Raw genomic sequence first — 26940 nt, 5'->3', positions numbered from 1 at the left:
CGACATATGAATATAAGTTAAGACAGATATCTGACTATGATCATTGCTTGTAGAGATGATAAATAATAGTGCCCAGTTTTTTTATGGACATATCTCTGGTAGAGTTGATCTCCAGGTTATAACTTGACTTTGTTGCTAGTTTTTCCTTTGGCCTGGGTATCCCAGCCTGGATCTTTCCAGTCTCGCTTATTTTCATTTGCAAATGCTGATACTAGTAGCTGCCGTTCATCAAGGGATTGATGTGAAGATCAAACAAGATAATCAAAGTGAAAGGCCTTTGAAAAATACAAAGCCTTGTAGAAATGTGAGACATTATTAAAGACTGTAGAGAGATTGCTAACACAATTTGACTCAAAGCCAAAAGTTTTATATTTCCAAAAGTTAAAAAGATAGTCAGCATTTACAAATTATTTAGAAAACCAAATTCTTGCTTTGGTGACCCAGTACCATGATTAAATTATGTTCTAAATGCTGTACATTTGATACTTATTGCTGTAAGTCACCTAACCACAGTACCACACCAGATGGAATTATTCAGTGTTTTAGCAATATCTACAATTTTTAGTGGGAAAGAAGCTATAAATCTACATAGCATAAAGACAAAGTCATGTCTCTTACTTTTCCCCCTGTGGTGGCAAATATGTTGCTTTCTGTAATAGATCTATGAATAGCTGTTTGCCAATGGAACTTAACAGACATTTATTGGGTCATTTGGGAAAAGATGGGATAGAGGAAAGGATAGAAGTGGTGAGAAATGCAAGAGAGAATATATTGCTGAAATGGGAGCTCTAAAACTATTGGCAGTGGCAGACACTGAAACAACTAACTAAACAAACTAACAACTAAGAAAGTGAAATTGCTGGTAGGAAAATGGTTGAGGAGCATGAGGGTTGAAGAGGCTACACTAATTATTTCATTCAGTTTAGGAATGTGAAATCAGATAACATTTGTCCCAGGCTTTGCTGTGTGAGAAAGATTCCTTATGCTAAAATGGAGGACAGAAGGGTTGGAAAAGTAGCTTAGAGAAGATAGCTTGTCAAGATCACGAAAGCTCTGAGTTCTATCCCTGATATGAGGGGTGAAAAAAAGAAGCTGAGAGTGTGGCCTAGCATGCCTGAAGCCCTGGATTCCACTCCTCCGTACCACATACACACAAAAAAATTGTGTTGTGGCTCAAGTGGTAGTGTGCTATCCTTGAGAAAGCTCAAGGACAGTGCCCAGGCCCTGAGTTCAAGCCCCAGAACTGGCAAAACAAAACAAAACAAAACAATGAGGCTCTGGATAATTCAAATCTGAAGAACCAACCTAGCCCACTTCCCCAATTAATACTGACCTACTTGCTAACCAGCTTATAAGACTGATTTGGCCTTTGCCTATGACTCTACAAAGGCATCATTGAATGGTATTAGAGGCCACATTCCAGATTCTTCCCTGAAAATGGCCGCCTCATGGCATTTCAGCTTTCTAGGAGGGGAGCTGAGAATTTTATCTTTATTCAGTTAGGAGACCCCAAATTTAAACAACTCACTTTCATCTGAAATACTGCAGGCCAGGCTCTACCCACAGGTGTCTAAGCTCTCTCGATCCAGTCAGTGTTCACAGATTCAACACAAACGTTTACATTTCATTTTTGCTTTCTTCTGGGACTACTGTTGGATTACTTTTCCCTTTTCAAAACCTGAAAGGACTCTCTTCCAATCATTGTCATGCTATTGACTGAAATGTCTTGAGATATTCCCTTTGTCTAGGCTGTGTGCTAAGTGCTACAGCGTTGTTTCCATTACACAGGACAGGTAACAGCACTCTTTCTGTTGTACAAAACAGTCCTCATATATGGTTCCTGTTCTATAGCCTTTCCCTTCATTATTAATATGCAATCCTATGAAGTTCAGTGTCATTTATATGCAGCCCATTTTGAAGTGTCACTTGGTCCTATAAGCGCTGACTTGAAATGATCATGTCAAGTAAGGCTTCTTTAGTGCATTCTATATGCAAGACACTGTGCTAAACAAACTTACTTTCTCATTTTAATCCTCACAATCACCCTGAGAGAGGAACATAATTATTGTCTTCTTAACAAGTGAGCAAATTGAAGCACAGAAAAGTTGGGTGATTGGCATCAAGTTTTACAGATAGAGCCAGTATTAGGATTTTGACCATTTGACATCAGAGCTCTAATTTTTATTCTCTGAGCTCTTTGGGGGCTCTTTGAGAATTCTAAAGAAGATTGCCTCAAAATTCTTCCCCAAATTTGCCTCCCCTGGAGCCTGAAGTGAGGATTCCTAGGCCAACCCTCTAAGGTAGGTGTGGCTGTGTCCAGGAGATGTGTTGCTCTGGCATAGCAAGCTTTGAGTACCTTCCATTGAGTGCCAGGTGACACAAGGCGTCCTCAGATGAGCAAACCAGCCTGTACCTTCCCTCAGGGCTGGAGAGTGGCAGGGAGTGGTAAGCTTCATAACTAAGCCAGGGGTAATCAAGTGAGAAACTAACACCATTGAGTTCTTGGCACTCCCTAGCTTAAAATCATTCTCCTGCAGCCCTCACCAACAGGGTTCATAAAACTTGCATCCCTTCACAAGGCAGGCATGGTTATTCTTCCAGCATGTAACCAACTCATTCCTTTCCTCCTCTTTCAAAAATTACTTTGCGGGTTGGGAATACAGTTTCATGGTAGAGTGCTTGCTTACCATGCTCAAAGCCCTGGGTTCCATTCCTTGGTGCCACATACACAGAAAAAGCTAGAAGTGGTGCTGTGGCTCCAGTGGTAGAACACAAACCTTGAAAAAGCTCAAGGACAGTGCACGGACCCTGAGTTCAAGCCCCAGAACTGGCAAAAAAGAAAAAAAAGAAAGAAGGAAAGAAAAGAGGAAAAAAGAACTACTTTGGAGTTGGGAGCGAGTGGCTCATGCCTAAATTTCTAGCTCCTCAGGAGGATGAGATCTGAGGATTGCAGTTTGAAGCTAACCAGGGCAGAAAAGGCCATGAGAGTCTAATTTCTAATTAATTAGTAAAAATTCCAGAAGTGGAGGTGTGGCTCAAGTGATAGAGCACCAACCTTGAGTGAAAAAGTCAAGCCAGAGGGCAAAGCCTTGAGGTCAAGCCCCAGTACCAACTTACACACGCACACACCACCACCACCTCCTCCCCTTCCTCCTTCTTCCCCAAAAGTGTTTGTGACATTTTTGCACACCCTTTATAGTACCTATGCTAACTTGTAATGAGCTATTATCTTTCTTTCCCTCCCTCCCTCCCTTCCTTTCTTTTTCCCTTCCTTTCTTCCTTTCTTCCTTCCTTCCTTCCTTCCTTCCTTCCTTCCTTCCTTCCTTCCTTCCTCCTCCCTCTTTTTAAAAAAAATGTCAGTTCTAGGGCTTTATCTTTGTGTTTTTGTGTTCAGAGCTGGCACTCTGCCACTTGAGTCACAGCTCCACTTTCAGCTTTTTGCTGGTTAATTAGAGATTATAGTCTCATAGGCTTTCCTACTTAAGTTGTTTTGAATCGCAATTCTCAGATCTCAGTCTCCTGAGTAGCTAGGATTACAGACATGAGCCACCAGTGCTCAGCTTACAAAGGCATTTTTTGAGTTTTTAAATTGTTATTGTAAAGGTGATGTAGAGATGGTTATGGTTACACAAAGGAATTTCTTAGGTGTCTCCTAGTGCGCCATCCCCAGTGCTTCACATCAGAGTCAAAGCTTGGGCAGAGGCTACAAAATACACCCAACATTTTAGCATGCAAAGTCCTGGCCAGGTTAGCAGCCCTGTATCCAGCACTGAACTGAATGTGCGTTTGAACTCAGAAAGAAGAACCAAAGGCGGACTTCTGGGATAGATATCACTAATCCCAGAAATGAAACCTTAGAGTTCGGAAGTTGGCCTGGGCCGGCCCCAGGATCAGAAGTTAATAACTGGCTGTGATGCAATGTTGTCTTTACCGGCGTACCCGCCTGCAGGCAGGCACGCTAGTACTCAGGGCTGGGGCACACCAGTCCTCTTCGCACACCGTCCGCAGCTCGGAATTGAGTTGGCCACTTTTTCGGATAGTATTATTGTACTGGAAACACTAGGGTTTAAACTCAGGGTCTCACACAACGCAGCACTTTATTTAATCCTTGCAACAATCCGTGCACGTTTGGAAACAGTGGTGAAGTGATTTCCCTCCTCCGCGTCCTCCCTCCGCCCAGGGGCTGGGTGGCTGTCAGTCCCTTTGGGGTGGAGTGGCTCCACGCCCTTAATGCACAGCGGTTTTTCAAAAAGGATGAACAGTCTTGCTTTCTTGTACAAAATCCAAGCTGTTTCGGGGGACACGTTCCTTCATTCGAGGGGAATCTGGAGAGAAGCAACCCTCGGAGGAGGGTCACTGCTTCCAAGCAGCTGAGGGAAGAGAGCAGGAGGGGGACCGCACCGGGCCGGGGGGCGTGGCGGGGCGTGGCGAGGAAGCCAGGACTGCTGCCATTGGCTGGCGCTCCAGGAACGGCCCCGCCCCGCCCCGCCCTCGTCCTCCAGGGGGAGCCAGCACGCGCCGCTCGGCGCTGACAGCCGCTCGGCGTCACCAGGTTGAGCTGGGCCGCCGCGCAACGATCGCCTAGAGCGGGCTGCCGGAGGGCGCAGCCCGTTGGAAGGTAACGCGCCACTCTGGGAGCGGGTGCGGGGGGCCGGTGAACCTCAGGCCGGCTCTTTGGGCGAGGAGACGCGGCCCGGGCGGTGGGGACTTCAAGCGGCGTGCCGGGCTCCACTGTGTGACTTCTCGACCCGCAGGCTGCGTTCCCTGGACGGCTTTTCCCGCACCGTCTCTTAACGAGGGAGTTGTTGGAGTGATTATTGCCACGTCCTTTGGTCTGCCGAGCTCGAACTCGTGAACTGCTGGGCCTCCCTCCCTCCCCCCCTCCACCCGAGCAGCTCCGTGCCTCAGTTTCCCACTTCCGAGCCGCCGCGGGGTTCTGCCGGGAATGGGGATGCAGCCTGGAGGCGTCCGAGGCTAATCCGAGACGGGGCCGGCCGCTCGGCAGGGCGCGGCTGCAGTCAGCGCCCCCCCCCCACACCCGGTACCTCAGCCCGAGGGAGTCCAGACAGGTGGGGGGCAGGGCGGCGCGGAGCAGCGCGGGGCCGCGCGGGCGTCTCCTCTGAAGAGGAGGTCCCCAGGTCTGGACTGTCTGTCACGGCAGACCTCTCCCCTTTCGAGGTGAAGAGGCCAAGTGTGTGAGCTGCACGGAGGAAGTGGGTCTCCTCTCCTCCTCCTCCTCCTCCTCCCGCACCCATCCCGCCGCCTCCTCCCCCTTCCCTTTCCTCTCTCCTCCCTTCATCTGTCCCCTTCCTCTGTTGAGGGGCTGCCACTTCCTGCCTCCACGCCAGGTCCTGCTGGTTTGTCACGAGCTGCCTCTGGGGCACTGGGCTCTGGGTTGAGATGGAAGCCTAGATAAGAACAGATGGAATCATTGCCAAGCAGAGAGGCACCAAGGAGGCCTCGCAGGGCGACAGACAGACAGACAGAATGTATCAAACTGCTGTCCAACTTCCTGTCCCTTCTTTTTATTGGCAGCCATTCCCAGCCACTGTGGTGCCCCCTTCCCTCAGCCAGAGAAGGGTGGTCAAGAGTTGCTGAGGAGTTTAACCACTTTCTGTAGATTCCCAGCAGGGCCCCTCCACGCTCACCTGTGGATTTCAGCCCGATGATCATCAGATACCCCAGGGGTATCTGGGTGAAATCAGATTCTAGGTCCCATCAAGAGTGGCCAGGAAGAAGAGGAAAGGGGAAAAGGGCAGAATGATGTTGACAACTTTTTATTAGGCACTTATTGTGAACCAGGCACTGTTCTGCATATAATAATATATTCTTAATTCTCACAGAGCCCCATCTGGTTGTGATACAGTACACCTATTTTACAAATGAGAAACCAGGGCTCAGAAAGATAGGTTTTTGAGTCACTCAGTTAAATGGCATAACTGGAATTCAAATTCGTCCATAAAACGTGCAATTTCTGGGCTGGGAGTTTGGCCCAGTGGTGCTGAGACTCAAATGGTAGAACTCTAGCCTTGAGAATGTCCAAGGACAGTGCTCAGGCCCTGAGCTCAAGCGCAGGACTGGCGAGGGGGGATGGGAAACCAAACCAAAACAAAACCCCAAAACGTGTCATTTCTACTTTCGTTGCACTTTTGAGGAAGGCCAAGCTGAAATAACAACAAAACAGACATATGGAGCTCTTATTGGTTGTCAGGCACTGTTTCACACATTGTGGAGGTGCTGGGTTTTTACAGTGCTGAAGTTTCAGTTATACTGAAGGGAATCAGTGGCTGCCCTGGGCTCTGGGCAGGGGTCCTGTTCCTGGAGGCCTAGGGGGTGGGGCCAAGCTATGCTAGCATGTGGGTAGGGCAGGGGCTCTGTTTGTTTTATCCTAGAAGTGGTTTGGGGTCTAATGAAAGATTGATTGTCCACATCTGATCCGTTAGACTTGACCGTTGGCTTTTGAATGATCCACTGTCTCCTAAGAGGCCCTTTTCCACCTTCACTCAATAAACACTGCTGGTATGAATGAATTAGCACCTTTGTGCTGGGTGCTCTGCTGCCCCATTGAAAAAGAAAGCAGCCAAGGCACAGCACTGTGTCCTATCCTCAGAATCCGTAAGGCCAGCCAGCCCAGGGTTTCACCACCTTGAGAAAGGCCGGTTGGATGAACAGCTTTCCTATTTCCCTGGTTAAAACATTTGCTACCACGTATTAGGGGGTTTTAATGAAATAGTCTATGCAAAGAAATCTGACTTACAAAAAACTAACTTGAAAAGTGACTTGGTTGTAACAAGGTTATAGCTCTCTTTGGAGTTTGGCCTAGCTGTAGAGTGCTTGCCTAGCAGGCAGGAAGACCAGGGTTCCATTCCTTGATACCACATAAATAGGAAAAAGCTGGAATGGTGCTGTGGCTCAAGTGGTAGAGCTCTAGCCTTGAGAAAGCCCAAGGACAGTGTTCAGGCCCTGAGTTCTTGCACCAGGACTGGCAAAAAAGAAGAAAAAATATTTTAAAAAGTGTGTGTGTGTGTGTGTGTGTGTGTGTGTGTGTGTGTGTGTGTGTGTATGTGTATGTATGTGTATAAGATGTATGTCTACCTTTGAGCTCTCCAGCTTTCCTCACAGAAGAGCCTCAGTGGGAAGGAACACCAGATGCTCTTGCGATCTCAGCTGGGATATCAGATCAACTTTTGCAAGCCTGAAAGTTGTTTAAGGATCTAGGATTCTTTTTTTTGCCATTTGATTTCATGTCTAATACATAAAAATAGTTTCACTCCCCCCAAACATTTGAATAAATATTAGTAAATATTGGCATTCTGGAAGATTGTTTTATATTTTGGGGGCACTCAGGTGGAGAAGGCTACAAAGATTGTAGTATAGGCACTTAGAGTACCTGCTGCATTTTCCATTTTTGGTTTGTTGTCATTGAGCCTAAGTCCCTTGGGAGATTACCCTTTTCTCCACTTTGCAGAATGAAAACTTTTTCTTTTCTTTTTTTTTCTTTGTCAGTTGTGGGGTTTGAATCTGGGGCCTGGGCTATGTCCCTGAGCTCTTTTGCTCAAGGATAGTGCTCTACCACTTTGAGCCATAGCCCCACTTCTGGTTTTTTGAGTGGAAGAGCCTCATGAAGACTTGTTTGTTTGGGCTGGCTTCAAACCACAATCCTCATATCTTAGTTTCTTGAGGAGCTAGGATTACAAGCATGAGCCACTGGTGCCCATTGTGAAAAATGTTTTAAAAGTTAAAACATTCTAGTCAGGTGTTGGTGGCTCATGCCAGGAAATGCCATGAGACGCTAATTTCCAATAAACTACTCAAAAATAAACAAACAACCCCAGAAGTGGTGCTATGGGGGTAGAACGCTAGCCTCCAGCAAAAGAAGCTCAGAGACTGTGCTCAGGATCTGAGTTCAAGCTTAAGGACTGGCAAAAAAAAGTTTACTTTCATATTACCAAAACCATACATAGTCATTGCACAGAAAGCTAAAATACAAAATACCAATAATAAATAAAACTTTTGAGTAGCATCTGAGATCTGAGGATCACAATTTGAAGCTTGTTCAGATAGGAAAGTCAGTGAGACTCTAATCTCCAACTAGGTACAAAACAAAACAAAACAACCCCCAAAAACAAAATCCCAGAAGTGGAGCTGTGGCTCAAGTAGTAGTGTGGTATCTTTGAGTTAAGTCCCAGGACTAGCATGAAATAGCAAAAATAAAACAAAAAACCCCCAATACATCTATAATTATAGATACTAACAAAAAAACTTGGGATATAGTTTTCTGTCATTTTTCTGAGTCTATATGAATAAATTAAAAAACTCATTGAATTCTTATCAGAACTAAGAGCCATCTCATACTGGTTTTTTTTTTTTAAGAATAAGTAAGGGCTGGGATGTAGCTCATTGGTGCAATGTCCTGGGTTCGATCCCCAGAACCAAAAGAGAGAGAGAGAGAGAGAGAGAGAGAGAGAGAGAGAGAGAGAGAGAGAGAGAGAGAGAGAGAGAGAGAGAGAGATAAAATAGAGAACTATCATAAAGGTTAATCCCATTTGTACTTACCCTCTCCTCTGTGCCATTTGATCTCCAGCAGAGAGAAATAGACTGGGGACACTGCTGAGAATGTACATGTCCCAAATATAACAAAAAAGATTGCTTTTCAGTATGTTTCTGTGGAAATTTGACTTGAAAATTCAAAAGGTCATTTGCAACATTAGGAGAGGAGGGCTATAAATAAGGACATTGCTTCATCGTTGTAGTTTATTACCTCTGTGACTTTCAGTGACACAGGTAGCTTCTCCGAGCTGACTTTCTCTCCTGTATTGGATGGAATGCACTTGTGTTAATCAGCCTTCTGTAATTGTGTAAAAATCACCAGAAACAATCAACTTATAGGAAAGGAGGATTTCTTTTGGCTCTTGATTTTTGGGCTTTGTTTTCTTGGCTCTGCTACTTTTGGACCTGTGACAAGGTAGTACAGAGGAGAGGATGAGAGAGAAGGGAGAAGGAGGAGGAGAGAGAAGAGGAGAGGAGAGGAGAGGAAGGTGAGAGGTATGGACTAAGTTCTAATAACCTCTTCAGAGGCATGTACCCAATGACCTAACCTCATTTTTGTAGGCCCCACTTCCTAAAAGTTCCACCACCTCCCAATAGGAATGCAGAATTCTAACCAAACTATCAACACAAGAATATTGAAAGACATTTCAGGTGCAAATAGCCCTAATTTATTTTCCCTAGCAAAAACACATGAAGACCAAATGTTGGCATTACCTGCTACATGAATTGCATATAAGTGAATATATTATGGAGAAATGTTTAATTATAGGATATTCAGAAGGATTTCAGACTGTATAAAATGATGGAGCCTAACTCTTGACTTACCATTTGTGGGACTTAATTGTGATTTATGTGATTTATGGGAGCTCTGCTCCAAGTTTTCTTCCAAGAACCTAGTATTTCGTTGGTCTTCAGCAACCAAAGGAAAGAAAATAGTTCCATTAAAGACAGGCTTGCATTCAAGAGAGCTAGTCATTTGCTTAAGGAGTTTCTGAAAGTATTCCTAATTGCCTTAATGGCAGAGGAATGCTGGGAGGAAATGGTAGGAGCAGCTAAGAAAGCAGTGTATCTCCGTGGAGGGCATGAGGGCTGGCAGCATTACCTCAGGAGGAACTCTCAGGTGGCAACCTGTTCCAGGCTTCTCCAGGAAGACATAACAATGGGTCCTACATTGAGAATGGGGTAGCTTGGCTTTTTTTCATATATTTTTTATTGTAATCAATAGAAGGGTTATATTATATTCACCAGATAGAAGATGTATTACTTCACATACATTGATAACCCTTGCTCATGTCTTGGTCCCCATTTCCCTCCCCCCACTCTGTAGCTTGGCTTTTATCCTTGCATCTACCCAAGGCGAGTTGTACTAATTGGGGTTTCTCACATTGCCCCTCTAAGCCTTCATTTCTTTATAAAGTTGAGGAGTTGGATCAGATCAGATTTCTTCCAGTCTTAAAAAACATCTTATTTTCTATTCATATTTGATTAAATAAAAGTGCAGTAGGGAATTTATACCTCTAGCTGACTCAGGTGTTGATTTGAGCTTTCTGTAACCCCATTCCTGATTTTCTATGTGTTGTCCCACCTGACTGCCCTCGACATATCACCGAGAGGAGAGCCTTGTTTCCTTCCACTCATTTGTTGCTGATAACCTGCTACCTCTTAGCATGTTCAGAGGAAAGAACTAGGTATGTAGAAATATAATGAGAGCAGATTTTAAAAATGATATTATAGTCATGTGTTCCACTAAATACCTCTTAAGTTACTAAGGATAGTATTTTTTCTTAGTGCCTTCTGGGCAATTGGCTCTGTGCACCTGACCACCTCTTGAGTCAGCTCTGGAGGTAGGGGAGAGGACACAGAAAACAGAACAGCTGTGGTTGGAGTAGAAAATGGTTGAAAAAACTCATTTTTTTAAAAGAAAAACAATTTGGGAAAAGATGGAATCCCTGAGGGCTTAGACTTTATAGTGTAGTGTTGCTAAAATTCGGTGTTAAGTTCTCTCTGATGGTGACAGTTACGTTTTTAAAAATGAATATAAACTTGCAAAAAAAAACCTAAACAAAAACACTCTTCTATGTTATCTCATATTGATGAGATAAACAAGACTGAAAGTACTTATTTCCTAACATCACACTTTGTAGTTACTTCTAGAAATAGACTTAGTTTCTTATTCCCAAGTCTCCTGTACATTTACCAGGAAATATTTACAGGTAGGACAAGCATAATGCAACAAGCCACTGTACATATTTGCATTGCACTTTGAACCAGAGGGAGAAAGATAGGCATCCTTTGACTTCTGGGTGAACAGACACTTGTTTTTGCTTTTGCAGAAGCATTGTCTTATTTTAAGTCTTAACCAAACTCCCACCCGTTTCTGATCAGACAGATGCATTTTGTGCTACCATTACTCACAGCCACAGGCGCCTGGGCTTCTCTGCCTCTGGCTGAGTCACTTGGTTAAAGCACAGAGCTGGGAGGCTGAGGGCATATGGGCTTGATCCCAGGCCAGACGAAACTGCTGGGTTAGATCTGTCCCCTGACCACTTAGGGCCCCTCTGCCAGTGATCCACATTGCAAAGAAGACAGCTGTGGTATGTTAGATTCTTTAGGTCAGATTCTGTGCCACTGTTGGTTTTTAGGATAGTCATTTAAGCATTAGAAGTAAAGGGTCTGGATTTTCAGTTTGATTCTCTTCAGTTGTTTCAGTTTTGTCATTTGGGGACATGTGCAGAGGATGTAGCCTGAGACCTTTGCTACCCTTGACTGTAGCTATTCCCTATGTTTGGAAAATGAGGTTGATCATACCTGCATCACAAGGTTGTTGAGATGCTTGGATGAGGTCATATATCTCATGAAAACCTGCCAAATAGATACTGTTGCTGCTAGGTGGCTGATCGAAGATTAGTCTGCCAAGAATGCTCTATTCTGCACCTGTATGAGACCATTCTGATTTAACTACAGTTTCTGTGTGACACATTCAAGGTAACTTAGGGGTAGTTCAAAAGCCATCGACATTCAATCTACAAATGCTATGTATCTATTACACTGTTGCATCTGGGAGTAAACTGGTCATATCAAGTTTATCTTCCTTAGTTGCTTTTACCTGATCTGGGATATTTGGTTGCTAATGTAACATGTTGTATGTGACTTGTTTTGGTTTTCTTTTTACCAGTTCTGGGGCTTGATTTCAGGGTCTAGGTGCAGTCTCTGAATTTTTTTTTGTTTGTTTCAGACTAGCATTCTACCACTTAAGCTACAGCTCCACTATTTTTTTTTTTGCCAGTCCTGGGCTTAAGCTCAGTGCCTGAGCACTGTCCTTGGATTTTTCTCAAGGCTAGAGCTCTACCACTTGAGCCTCAGCACCACTTCCAGCTTTTTCTAAGTATGTGGTACCAAGGAATCGAACCCAGGTCTTTGTGCATACAAGGCAAGCACTCTAACACTAGGCCAAACTCCTGCCCCCCCTTTTTTTGCTGGCTAATTGGAGATAATAGGGTCACAGACTTTCCTGCCCCCCGCTGACTTTGAATTGTGATCCACAGATCTCAGCCACCTGAGTAGCTAGGATTTACCAGCAAGAGCCCAGTTGTATCTGATTGGTTCTTTACTTTTTTTTTGTTCAGTGCTGAGATAATGATGATGAGTGAATGAGATAATAAATGATGGTGGCAATTATTGAGCACTTATTGTATATCAAATATCATCTCAAATGACATATCTGCATCTGTTTCTAATCATCAAGATAGTATACTATTGATAATAGTTTTGGTGTTTTTATTGTTCTTATTTTACAATGAGGAAATAGAGGCAGCAAGAAATTATGTAAGTAGTCCAAGATGACATAGCTAATAAGAAGAGGGACAAGGATTTGAACCCAGGCAGTCTGACTGCAGAGCCCATGTTTGGCTCAGCAGGTGATGTGATTTGCTTGATTCCTGTCCTCACCAGATGATTGTTCCACAGTTTTGTTCAAGCTATGAGAGAGCTGAAAACGGAGGTCCAGAAACAGGATGAGGCTTCATGGTGTGGCCAGTGTTTTGACAAAAGATTGAAAATGGTCTCATTACTGAAACTTAGGATATTTTCTTACACAGAGATAGTAATATTAAGTACTTTTGGTAGTGTTTGGTGGTGATACTAGACTCCAAATATTACGCAATTTAGTCATTCTATTTAAGAATCAGTATTTGCTTGGGATGTAGTAACTAAGATATTATGTTTAGAAGTTAAGAACTAGTTGTATTTGCATTGGATAAGTCATAAGACTTCTGGTTCTCTATTTAGAATAGAAAAGGTGTCTTTGTTTTGTTTTGTTTTGTTTTTCCAGTCCTGGGCCTTGAACTCAGGGCCTGAGCACTGTCCTTGGGCTTTCTCAAGGGTAGAGCTCTACCACTTGAGCCACAGCACTATTACCAGCTTTTACTATGTATGTGAACTCCTGGCCTGAAATAGTATCTTTCTTTCCCATTCTTTTTGGAGATGCTACAGATAATGAAACATAGTAATAACAAGGTATCTGTTTTCTATGGAGTATATAGTATGTGTTAGTTCCTTGCTTCTCTAATTGGCTGAGAAATCCTCTGAAATAAGTGAGAAATTTTTCTAGTTTACCAGGAGGAAATGGAAGCACAGAGAATTAAGTGCCTGCCCTAAGTTACTGTATGATAAAAGAAACATTTGAACTCAGGTTTTTTTTTTTAACATTGATGCAAAAGTCTATGTTCTTTTTTATTACTTATTCAGACATGACTTTTTGGTGGTGATGGGGGAGGGAGTAATTCTTGAGAAAGAAGATATTGAGTTTATTCTTACTGAATTCTATCTTGTAACATTGTTTGGTGTGAGTCTCTTTATAGATCATAATATTTGAAATTTAGTCTCTTACAGAAAACAGTATATTTCTATAGAAAAGTAAGAATGGACTTGATACAGTCTTCCAGGAAAAAAAACAACATGGTTTTCCCAGCTCCCAGTGGCCAGAGTCTGCTGTTCACTGCTGCAGCACATGGCAGCACTGCCCAGGACTGGGTCCCAGAGAACTGGTCTCTGGAGAACAGGCAAGCCAGCTTCTCTCCTGCTCTTTTCCTTTCCCTGTGCTTTTACTTTTTTCTTGCCCTTTGCTTTCTTTCTTTCTTTTTTTATCACTTGGATTTGAACATATGGCTTTGTACTTGAGCCATATCCCATATTCATTTTTTCATATATTTTTATTATAATTAATAGAAGGGTTACATTATATTCACCAGATAGAAAGTGCATTACTTCACATACATTGATACCCTTTCTTATGTCTTGGTCCCCATTTCCCTCCCCCTACCCCCGCCCCTTATCTTATTTTCCTCCCTTCCCTATCTGATTTCCCCATATTCATTTTTTGCTCCTCCTCCTCCTCCTCCTCCTCCTCCTCCTCCTCCTCCTCCTCCTCCTCCTCCTCCTCCTCCTCCCCCTCCTCCTCCTCCTCCTCCCCCTCCTCCTCCTCCTCATCCTCCTTCTTCTTCTTATCATGGGGCTTGATCTCAGGGCCTGGGCACTGTCCTTGCCTTTCTTAAGGCTAGTGCTCTACCACTTGAGCCACAGCACCACTTCTGGCCTTTGATGTGTATGTGGTACCAAGGAATCAAACCCAGAGCTTCGTGCATGCTAGGTAAGCACCCTACCACTCCTGGCCCTGATCTTTGGTTGTTATTATTTTTTTTTGCCAGTCCTAGTGCTTGAAATCAGGGCCTGGGCACTGTCCTTGAGCCTTCTCACGTCTAGTGCTCTACTACCTGAGCCAAAGCACCACTTTTAGCTTTTTCTGTATATGTGGTACCAAGAAATTGAATCCAGGGCTTCATACATGCTAGGCAAGCACTCTACCACTAGGCCACATTCCTGGTCCTCTCTGGTTATTCTTGAGATAGGATCTCCTATTTTTCTCCAGGTCAACCTGGACCCCTATGTTCTCCTATTTATGCTTCCTATGTAACCAGGATGACAGGTGTGCACCACCATACACAGCTATTGGTTGAGATAGGGGTCTTGGGAACATTTTGCCTGGACTGGCCTGGGGTGACTACAGTGTTCCCATTCTCACTTCTGAGTAACCAGGTGACAGGTGTGAGCCACTGGGCCCTTTCTCCTCGTGCTTTATTTCTGAAAGACCTCCAGTCACATTTTATTTGAGAGTATCACAAGTTGACAGATGAGAGGGAAATAGTGAAGAGTTTGAGTCAAAGTGAAGCTGATCATATTGCCAATGATAGAGGACTTATTAAAGCTGAAGAATTCTTTATACCAGATGCCCTCCACAGACCAATTAGCCATGACACATTTTCATTCTCTTTTATACAGATTGAATAGCACTTTTCTAAAATGCTTGGGGCCAGAGTGTTGCTGATTTCATGTTTGTTTGCATAGCTATAATGAAATAGATTAGTATGGGGCCACACCTTGCCACACACTTCATTTATATTTCTTAAATAACTGGAATATGTAACCCACAGGTAACTTTGTACAGCATTTTTAACTGTGACTTCCTATATAGATGAACTCAGTTTAATTTTCTACTTGTAAGATCATGTTGGCACTTAAATAATCTTCAAGTTTAGATTTGGGGATTAGGAATAAACAACCCTCAAGTCCTTTGGAAGTTTTTTTTTAATAATCCCAGTGATACATTGCCATGTAATGGTAGGTAATAAAATGTTTTGCTGATACCTAGATTTGAACTCAGGGCCTTGAAATGGTTTGGCCTACTTGCTCAGCTGGTACTGTACTATTTGAGCCATACCTCTAGCCTGTTCTGTTTTTGCTGTTTAACTGTAGGTAGTTTCACAGACTTTTTTGTCTGGTTGGGTTTCAAACTGTGATCCACAGATATTGGATTCTTGAATAGCTAGGATTGCAGGCATGAGCCACCTGCTAATAACAGTTTTGAAATACAAGTGGTGAAGTAGAGAGGTCAGTTAAAAACATTATTTTATGTCTGAAATATGCAGACAGGTAGGGCATGGATGCTAGGGAAACAAGAAGGGACCTCTGAGTTGGCACATATAAGGTGATTATCATGGCCGGATATCACTGGGAAGCTGAAAACCTAAAGTGAACCAGGATCAAGCCTTGCTCTGCATCTTAGAGGCTGCAAGGGAAGCAGTATTTTGAGTACAATATCAGAATTTCACTTTAGAACTGATAATACTGCTCAAAGTAAGAAAAATGAATTTGATTGCCATACTTCCTTGTTCTTGTGGATATAGATGAGGTATAATATTTTCTTTCTGGATCAAATTTACTGTGTGTGTGTGTGTGTGTGTGTGTGTGTGTGTGTGTGCTGTTGGAGTTTGAACTCAGAGTCTTGCACTCACTGTGCAAACACTGCCACTTGAGCCAGACCTTAAGCCCTGCATATCCTAGTTATTCTTTTAAACAGAGCCCCATGTTGTTGCCTAGGACCAGCCTTAGACTATAATTTTTCTTCTTCTGCTTCCCTTTTATCTGGGATTACAACTATGCACCACTACACTGGCTTGTTTTCCAAGAAGTACTAAGTTGTTTTTATCCAAGGCTGACTTCAAACCATGATTCTCCTTACCTTTGCTTCCCAAGTAGCAAGGATTATAAGTATAAACTACCATACCTGGCCTGCACATTTACCATTTTAAATAAAACACCCATTTGCCAAAAGCAAGTGAGGCTTGAACTCAGAAACAATATTTAAGACTCCCTTTTCAATCTCCATATTTGAGGTGCAGATTCAGGAACAGACTTCAGCTAGTACATGATAAATTTGGCTAGCACTTTGTAGAAGTTCTTATGCTCAAGTATGCACCATTGTGGTTAACACATTTCAGAGTTTCCTGGGTAGTGGGTGGAAGTGGACAGAGAGGTCCACAAACTGTCAAGGGATATTGCAAGACACTGGCTGTCTTTTTTTCCCCATACAATCAGGATCAGATACAAGTACACACAAGTGCACACAAGTGTGTGGGTTTTGTGTGTTTCTAGGTCTATATTTATGTTTGTTGTCTATTTCATTCACCAGAGGGAAAACTTGAGATATAGCTGAGTTCTCTGGGGAAAGCCACCAGGGAGTTAGCCTTGGTTACTAGAGGTGCCTGGATATAAAGACAATCACTTCTTTCCTTGCCTGAACCAATGTGTGGTCAGGAGCCAAGGGTGTGGAGGAAGCATGACTCTATGTGTTAGATCCTGCTAGGGACAGATGAGAGGCTTTCATGAAACTGAGCACAGGTGTGTGCTTGGTGTGAGGAAGTGAAGTGTGGGTGGGTTTGTTTGTTTATACCTTTCTGTCAGACTTTCGCCAAGATCACTCTCAGAGGCAGCCAAGAATAAAGAGCAAGTCTTGGGCTGACATAGGGAGTAAGATGTACATTTTAAATTCTTTGAAGGCCCATATTGGGCTGTGATGGATTCTCTTGAGGACACTTAGTTGAAATGTGACTGGAACTGGTCTGGTCACTCTCTGTAGGGCAATGGTATGACTGGCTAGTGTTTACTGAAAAACCATTGCCTTTACACTCTCTCTCTCTCTCTCTCTCTCTCTCTCTCTCTCTCTCTCTCTCTTTCTCTCTCTCTCTCTCCCTCTCTCTCTCATGTGTGTTTGTGTGTGTGTGTGTGTGTCTGTGCACGCATATACTTGCGCATGTGTGCATGTGTGAGTGTGTGTGTGTGTGCATGCTTATGCATGCATGCTGTGCTTATATGCAGATAGTGGGACTTGAACTCAGTGCCTGAGCACTCTCTTTTAGCTACCACTTGAACCACAGCTTTTTTTTTCTGGCTGATTTTGTGGTTAATAAGAAATAAGAGGCTCACTTTACTACCCAGACTGTTTTTGAATCATGATCTTCAAAGCTCAGCCTCCTGTGTAATTAGGAATACAGGCATGAACCTGTAGCCCCTGGCAATTGCAATTATTTTAAAGCTGTTATTAAATACTGAACATTTATCAAGATTTTGCTCTATGTATGAAGCTAATTGAAAGGACCTCCAGGATATTGAAACAAAAGCCATATAACGAATGATTGTTGTCCTTAATGTACTATGTTATCTCTCATCTCCTTTGCTGTCCCTGGGGTATCTCATATTGTTATAGTATCTCACTTTGTTATCTGATATGTTGAATTTATTTGTATTTGGTTATTTGAAATTTGATAGGGAAGGGGGAAAATCAAGACGGGTGGGGGGTGTGGGGGGGGTAAATGTGGACCAAGACATGAGAAAGGGTATCAATGGATGTGAATTAATGCACCTTCTATCTGGCAAATATCATGTAACCCTTTTATTAATTACAATAAAAAATATATTAAAATAAAAAAATTTCTTGAAAAAAAATACTGAACATTTGAAACAAGTGCCCATGGTTCACCTCTGTAATCCTAAATACTCAGGAGGCTGAGATCTGAGGTTAGTGATTCAAAGTCAGCTTGGGCATAAAACTCCATGAGACTTTTATCTTCAATAAACTACTCAGAAAAAGCCTGAAATGGTGCTGTGACTCAAGTAGTAGAGTATTAACCTTAAGTGTAAAGAGGATTAGGATCAGCCCCCAGGCCCTGAGTTCAAGCCCCAGGATCAGCAAAATAAATAAGTAAATATAATTGAAATTAAAAATTAAAAACGCTGAACTTTTGATAAAAAGGGGCAGCATGCTTTTGGTGGGGGTAGATTCATCTTACCAAATGCATACTATCCTGTGACAGTATGATTCTGTCATACTGAGTATTTACTGTGTTCATTAGTTCTTATGTACTTGTTACATCGTTATTTCCATGCCAGAAATTGTCTTGGGCTCAAAGTCCAATAGAGAAGACAGGTCTGGTGTTACTAGGAAATGTGAAATTACTAGTCAGAAGTGAGCAGGATCAGGGTAGGGAGGGGGAAAGGAAAACTAGTGTCAGGAGGGTTTTACTGGAAAAGGTGACACTTGAGAAGGAAACTTGGATGAATAAGAACCAGAAAGTCAAGAAGGATAGGAAATAATGCAGTGGGCTCAGCTTCATGTTCAAGGCAGGGCTGGCAAAAGGGGAGACAAAAGACAAAGGAGCTTGATCACTGACTACAGAGAGATGGGTACATTTCATTAAGGAGACTGAGACCATTTATAAGCGTTTACTCCCTTTTTTTTTTTTTTACAGTTCTTCCTGACCCTGCCACCTTCTCTCCAGTTCTGCTGGTCTTTATACCTGCAGTTCTATGGTAATTCTTCCCCAGGTCCTCCTGGTTTATTGCAATAGGTTTTCTTTTCCTTCTTGAGCTTGTTTAGTGTTTGTTTTTGCCTATCTATGGCTGCCACCACATATCACTGTGTCACTGATCTTTATGTACTTCATTATTGGCCCCATTGGTCTGAATATTTTTAGAGGGCAGGACCTCTGGAGATTTAGTATTTCCTTAATTCCCAGAGCTCAGAAGGCTGACAGAACAAGTATGTTGAATAAAAACATTTTAAAATGCGGAGTTAGATTTTCTATAAGAATGTATTGGTCAAGGGGCAGCTGTTAATTAGACATTTAGATTTTTTTTATTCCCAGGAGAGCAGATAAGACAACATAACTAGACGGAAACTGTTTATCCCTAGGCTTGCTTGTAAGGTTGGCCCTTGGCTGGAATCTGGGAACTTGGGCTTTAGGCAGGTTCCTATTAATCTAGATAAGAGAGGTTCACAGAGCCTAAACTATTTATACACGGTGTGGCTTACACTGATTACCAACTTGAATGGAATTTGGGTTCATGTGTATATGAGTAGCAAGCCTCCAATAAAACCCTTGAGCAACTGAATTTCTAATGAACCACCCTATAAGCAGCGTTTCACATCTAATGGCATTGCTTGTCCTGTGAAACTCACTGGAGAAGGGTGTTTGGGAGCTCCCGCCTGGTTTTCCCTCTGACTTTACTCATCTTTCCTTGGCTGACTTTGCTTTGTACCCTTTGACATAAGTCATAGCAGTGAGCATTATTGAGTGCTGGCTTGAAACCTAAGGATGAATGTATGTATCCACACACTGTGAAATATCACAAATGTAGATATTCAGCATTGGGGATTAAACTTGGGACTTTTGTTTGCTAGGCAGGTGCTTTACCACTTGAGCCCTGCTTTTAGTTAGTTTTGCAGATATGGTCTCCTGCTTTTGCCTGTGCTTGTCTGAACTATGCTTCTTTTATCTCTACCTCCAGAGTATCTATGAAACCTGGCATGGGCCACCATAACTGGACCCAACTAGCTTTTTTTTTTTAGCTAGAACCTTATAGATAAACAAGAGAGTTGACTGGTCCTTTCTTTTTCCCCTCCTCTTTTTTCCCCCTTTCTTCTCCTCTATTTTATCCTCGAAATGAGGTTTATTGCGCTGTTATTATATAGTAGGAGAGGCCCAGGTGCTGAAGTGTTCATATACATTGTGACTATGGGGACTGTGAGTGGTGAGAAGCTCTGGGATAGAAGTCCTAAGGCTTATGTGTAAAATGAGGTAAACAGTTTCAATATACCCCATCTTCTTGAGACATTGTGGACTGGTCACTCTCTTTTACCTCTCTTTCCCTCCTGCATTTGTTGTCATCTAATTTAGGAGATGGATTTTCTTTTATCACCAATCAGTCACACGTGTTATCCTCCCAGCCTTTAGCACTAGCACTACATCTGATGAGGCATTTGCTAAGCCAAAAGGGGTAGATTTGATGATATTTACAAACACACCAGTCACCTTTGAGGGCTAGCCCCTCTGTGCTTGGCTGCTGCATTGTAGAATGTCCACTTAGCTATTTATCTTGGTTTTGGCCACCCCCGCCCTGCCTCCATGTGACTAAGGATCACTGTCTGGCCAGCACAGGCATTAGGGGCCACCCTGTGCATGTCTGGTGGCAGACACTTACTCAGGTCTCCTTGAGGCTGAAGGTCCCCAGAGTGGCCCTCTGCATGCTGATGACACTGCTCAGCCCTTTCCCAACCCACCTTGGGGCTCTCAGCTGGGCCACTTTGAAGGTGGACCTTGCCTATGTGGCCTAGGCTTCCCAGGCCAGATGTTACAGGACATAAACCCGGGTGGTTCACTGGAAGCCTGAGTGGGGTTGAAATAGATGTGTCGAAGCTGCTTTTGCTAGAAGCATTGACTCCTCATATGGGCCTACAAAAAGTACTGAAAGCGGAATAAACACTTGGCATCTCTGCCTCCATTTCGCATCTGTCTTCTTTGCTCTAAGCCATTCTCTCTTGCAATCACTCTCCAGATACCTTAGAATGCAGGAAGGACAGGACTGTTCAGTAACACCTTGTGAGAAGCAAAACTGTCCCCAGACATTAAGGCCTTTCTTATCTTGATACCATGCCTACACTCCTGAGATGATAATCAAGTGGACTATACCTGTGACCAGGATTACTTTAATAATCTTATCTTTAGTTAACCACCAAAATGCAGGGAATGAAGCTGTGATTTCAGTGATAGAATGCCTGCTTTGAGTGAAAAAGATAAGGGACAGTGCCCAGGCCTTGAGTTCAAGCCTCATTACCAGCACACACACCAATTAAAAATGTGTCAATGGCTTTAATAGAAGACCTGAAACTTTGAAACCAGTACAGGATAACATAGGGCAAACACTTTAAGGTAGAATGTAGGAATAATTTTAATAAATATGACTTAAATAGTTTATGGAATAATAGTGGAATTGACAAATGGATTGCATCTAATTTAAAAGCTTCTGTATACAAATAATCAAATGGCCAGACTAAAGAGACATCTTACAGAATAGGAGAAAATATCAACAGGATATTAGTATCTAGAACATATTAGAAAGAAAACATAAAAATCAAACACCCAAAGAAGAAATCAGTCACTACATGGACAAATGAACTGAATAGACACTGACAAAAATTACATGAAAAAAAGTATTCAACAACTTTCACCACTGGGGAAATGTAAGTAAAAATATTTTTGTTTCCATCTCATCTCAGTCACAATGTCTGTCTTCAGGAAAGTAAACAACATGGCTGGGCATGGTGTCTCATTTCTATATTTCTAGCTAGTTGGGAGATGGAGATCAGGAAGACTGAAGTTCAAGGCCATCCTGGTCAAAAGTTTCATGAAACCCTATCTCAATCAGTAGCTGGGTATGGTGGCTCAGGGCTGTCATCTCAGTTACAGTGTGAAGCATAAATAGGAGAATGTCAATTTAGGTTAGTCCAGTGAAAAAACTCTATCTAAAAAAAGGTTAAGTTCAACTGATAGTGTTCTTGCCTAGCAAGTGCGAACCCCCTGAATTCAAAAAAGAAAGAAAAGTAAAACAAACACTGCTAGGGATAAGGGGGGGGAATGGATAGAGTTGGGGGAGGAATCCTTATTGGTGTTTGGGGAAATGTAAGTTAGTGCAATCTCTATGGAAATTGTTATGAAACTTCCTTAAAATACTAAAAACAATGGCCATATAGTCCTGCCATAGCATTCCTGGGCAGATATCCAAAGGAGTTAAAGTCAGAATACAGTAGATATGCCTGTACATCCTTGTTTGTTGCAGCCCTTACTATTCATAGTAGTCAGAATTAATAGAGAGAACAGGATATGTATACACAGTAGAATAGCATTCACTTATATGCAGAATGAAATGGTGTCATTTGTAAGAAAATGGGTGGAACTGGAGATCATCATGTGAAGGAAAATAGACTCCAAAAGACAAATATCATATTAAAAATGTTGATTTTAGCCAGGTGCCCATAGCTCACCCCTGTAAGATCCTAGCTACTTAGGAGGCGAAGATCTGAGGACCTCAGTTTGAAGCCAGCCTGAGCAGAAAATTCCATTTATTTGTTTGTTTGTTTGTTTGTTTATTTATTGACAGTCCTGGGCTTGAACTCAGGGCCTGAGCACTGTCCTTGAGCTTTCTCAAGGCTAGAGCTCTACCATTTGAGCCACAATACCACTTCTGGCTTTTTCTATGTATGTGGTACCAAGGAATTGAACCCAGCTCATGCTAGGCAAGCATTCTTACCACTAGGCCAAACTCCTAGCTGCAGAAAAGTCCTGCTTATCTCCAATTAACTACTCAAAAACTGGAAATGGAACTGTGGTTCAAAGTGGTGGATGCTTGCCTTGTGTAAAAGAGTTCAGGGACAATGTATCAGTTCTGAGTTCAATCCCCACAACTGACCAAAAAAAAAAGAATGCTGATTTTTAAAATCATGAAAGTAGAAGGGAGTCTATTTGAGATAAAGTTATGGAGCAATTTCTGGGATATTTGCTTCTTATTTTTTCACTTTGATGTAAACCTTAAATTATCATTTTCTTTTTCCAAAAGGAATGGGAATCATATTTGTGTCCTCTTGTACAGCACTTCCCCAAAACTGATTTTTTTCTCCCTCAAACACTAGAAAAAGAATAGAAATCAAACCAAAGGTCTTTGTAAATCCAAGTTTTTTTTTCCATTGGGGGATCAGTTCCCAGGAAGCTATACCACCTAGCTGGGAATTGGTATACTTTTCAAATTTGTTACTTCAATTCCTTGGCCTTGAGGAAGTGTAACTTGTTATTGTTCTTTACAATTCACATTTGCTCTTTTGATCCCTGGAAGATAAAGATTGGGAAAATGTGAGTTCTGTCCTTTAATGTGTTACATAACATCATTAATTAAAGATGGCAAAGCATTAACCTCTTATTTTGACATGCTTATAGTTGTTTTGATCACATAGTTCTATTTAATGAAATATTGTATGAGGCTCATATTTACATTGAAGAAAAATACTGACTAGATGTGAAAACATGTGTTTGCTGAATTCCTTAACAGGAATTTTTTGGTAATAGGATTTTGAAAAATGTGTGCAGAACTAAATAATGTGACAGCTGCAAGACCTTGGCATGGAAATGCCTGTTTGTCTGTTGGAGTAATTTTCATGACAGGAATTTTTGAGACCATGTTCTTGATCTCTTAAGGACAGATTTATAAAATATTGGTTATAGAATAGATCAGCTTAAATTTCACGGACATTATACAAATTTGAAATGGCTAAAATTTTCTCTATATCTGGCTTGAATTTTATAATTCAAAGAAGAAAAAGGAAATTGCTCATCTTTGTAAAACAGAGTTCATAACAATGAATTTCCTTCTAGTTATTTGTACTTTGTTTGCTTTATGCTGGTTCCAGGGCTTGAACTTGGACTCTGGGCACTATTCCTGAGCTTTTAAATTTTTTATTTACTTCTATTTATTTATTTATTTATTTGCTCAAAACTAGCACTCTGCCACTTGAGCCACAGCTCTACTTCTGGCTTTTTGGTGCCTCGTTGGAGATAACAGTCTCACAGACATGCCTGGTTGTTCTGGCCTTGAATGGTAATCCTCAGATCTCAGCCTCCTGAGCAGCTAGAATTACAGACAGAATTACTTCTCTGATTTCTTTTGGGAAATCATTTTTTTTTTACTTTCTAGTTTATTGTTTCCAAATTGCTCTTATTCAAAGAAGAAAAAGTATATGGAGATGTTAAAGCACTTTTAAATGACAAATTTCCATGTATTGAATCAAATGATTAGTCTTAATTTAGAACAGGACAGAGAAAAATGAAGGCACATTTGGCTCTCAGTGCCTCCACTTCTCTGTCAGGTGGCCTATTCTGACTTCCCCAGAAAGATGGATTTGAAGGATCTCTGCTTTGAGAGATAGAGATAACCCTAATTTGAAGAAGCCTGGTGACATGGCTTCCTTAGCGAGTTTGATCATCTTAAATAGTTCATCATCTAGCCTTCTACAGAAGAGTAGTCTTTTTCTAGTGCAGACTCTATCTCTCATCTAACTTTTTTTCTGCTAATCTGCAATTCTCACTGGGAACATCTTCAAATTCATCACATAGTAATGATCTGTCACAGACCTCACTGGTTACGTACTCAATGTCAATTGTATTGTCACCACATCAAGGTTATTAATCCTCTTGTATCAGCTGGTAGAATTCCCAGGGAATGATGGGTCTTAGCTGCAAGAAGTTGAGGGGATGGGGCTGCAGCTCAGTGATAGCATACTTGCCGTGATAGCACACTTGGGATTCTATTCTCAGCAATGCACGTACAAACACACACACACACACACACACACACACACACACACACACACACACACACACAATTTGAGAAAGCAAATACCTCCTTGCTGCATGTATTTCTGCCTTTGTAAGCTCAGTTTAGATCTATGACTTCATATGAGATACTCCCAACATCTGGTGACCACTCAACTTTCTTTTAGGACTTAGTCTAGTGCAGAGGAAGTGAGGGGGGAATATAACAGAATCTTTCAGTATTTATCTGAGGAGCTATTGTAGGTACATTGGAAACGGCTCTTTGCTGTGTCTGCAATGGACAGTGATGGGGGGTGGAATAGGTGGAAAATGAAATGGAAATCACTTAGATGGCAGAGGATGGTTCTACCTCAGAACAGGAAAGATGCTTAGAGGTTAGCTTTCCCTCTCCTTGTACATGAAGAAACTGGGACAGAGGCAGCTTGCACAATGAGTTAGGCTCTCAAAGCTAGGAAACAGCATTTTTCAAGCATTGAATTGATGTCTTTGGGGCTTGCAGTTTGGTGGTTTCCTGTAACCCACTGCTCCTAATCCTTAATCATTACAAGGCATGTGACTATAAAGTGCTCTACCCAGCAAACCTTCAAGTCTCTTCTCCTGTGATTTTCTTTTTTTTTAAATTTTTTATTGTAATTAATAAAAGGGTTACATGATATTTGCCAGATAGAAGGTGCATTAATTCACATACATTGATACCCTTTCACATGTCTTGGTACCCATGACCCTCCCCCCCACCCCACCCCACCTGTCTTGGTTTTCCCCCCTTCCCTATCAAATTTCAAATAACCAAATACAAATAAATTCAATATATCAGACAACAAAGTGAGATACTATAACAATATGAGATACCCAAGGGACAGCAAAGGAGATGAGAGACAACATAGTACATTAAGGACAACAATCATTCGTTATGTGGCTTTTGTTTCAATATCCTGGAGGTCCTGTGATTTTCTTTTTTTAAAAGTCTAGATAAATATCTAACTGGAGAGGAAAGTGGAAGATTTTTCTGGAAATCACCATGAACAAGTCAAGAGACTTTTATTGGAAGGTCTGCATTTGTCCACATGAACATTTCTTTTTCTGTATTTCAACTCTTCACACTAACGTGACTTTTCAGGGCCAAGGTTCCCTTTTCTGTTATGGAATTATGAACTATCAGAAACTCAGCACCATGCAGATTCATTGCAGTCCCTAAATAGATAAGCAAGGATCCTTAAACTGGGCTGTAAATGTGGCTTAATGGTAGATTGCTCACCTAGCATGCATGAAGCCCTGGGTTCATTCCTCAGCATCACAGAAGCAGAAAAGCCAGAAGCAGCACTATGACTTACATGCTGAAGTGCTAGCCTTGAGCACATTGAGGTTCAGGGACAGAGCCTAGGCCCTGAGTTCAAGCCCCATGACCGCCTTCCCATGCAAAAGAAAATCCTTAAGCCCAGGGGTCACAGGAAGCCACTAGGAGCTATCTCTGAACTGCAGAATTAGAATAGAGGCAAAAGCACAGCATTTGGCAGGTAGAACAAATGAGTTATTGTTCTCCTCTCTTTCTTATGTAATTATAGATCTGGAAGGGAACATAAAGACAAATTCCAGTCAATGTGTAGAAATGTTAAGAAATATGCTGGAAGTAAGGAGATGGTCTGGGGCTGGGACCATGTCATTTTTCTCTCTTGATATTATATAGGATTGAACCAAATGAAGTTGCTATTTCCATAGGTCAAAACAATTTATACTGACCATTTCTATTATGGCTCACTTTCATGTGTTTTAAGGATTGGTACTATATGCATTATTTTTTGAGGGGGTGTGCCAAGTTCTGGAGCTTGAACTCAGGACTCCATCTCTGAGCATTTTTACTCAAACCTAACAGTCTACCACTTGAGTTACAGCTCCATTTTACAGATGTTTAGTGTTTCTTTGGAGATAAAAGTATCATGGAATTTCCTGCCTGGGCTGGCCTTTAACCATAATCCTTAGATCTCAGCCTCATGAGCATGAGCCACTAGCACCCATTTATAATACATTCTTAGTTCAATAATAGGAATAATAGTTTTGGCCTTCTTTCTAAACCAAGTAAGCATATAGTAATGTAGCTTAGTGCTGAGGTTGAGGCTATGAGTTCTGAATGAGTTGATCCTGGATTTATAGCCTTGTTCGTTCTAAGCCGAAGTTTCCTCATGTATAGAATAAGAATAGTATGTGAATTTCTCTTAAGAGATAGTTTTAAAAATTAAATGAGATTATTTTTTGGAGGCCTTAACATAGTGCTTGCCATATAGTTAAGTTTGTGTCAGCAAGTCATTAAGTATATTTTTGTTGTAAATTGTATTCACAAGGA

At 41.9% G+C, this 26940-nt stretch overlaps 1 protein-coding gene across 1 annotated transcript in view; it reads left to right on the top strand.

Moving 5' to 3' along the window:
* The first annotated feature begins 4511 nt into the window (after positions 1-4511).
* Positions 4512-26940, top strand: part of Sytl2 (synaptotagmin like 2) — a 114526-nt gene continuing 92097 nt past the window's right edge. Inside the window, exon 1 of the mRNA XM_090348554.1 lies at positions 4512-4618. The gene's annotated coding sequence lies outside the window, so the exon portion shown is untranslated. The remainder of the gene's footprint in view (positions 4619-26940) is intronic.

The sequence above is a fragment of the Megascapheus bottae genome, chromosome 16 (assembly GCF_031878675.1).
Source record: "Megascapheus bottae isolate mThoBot1 chromosome 16, mThoBot2.hap1, whole genome shotgun sequence".
Classification (NCBI taxonomy): Eukaryota; Metazoa; Chordata; class Mammalia; order Rodentia; family Geomyidae; genus Megascapheus; species Megascapheus bottae.
Note: the sequence above shows the minus strand (reverse complement) of the source record. Positions and strands in the feature narration are given on the sequence as shown.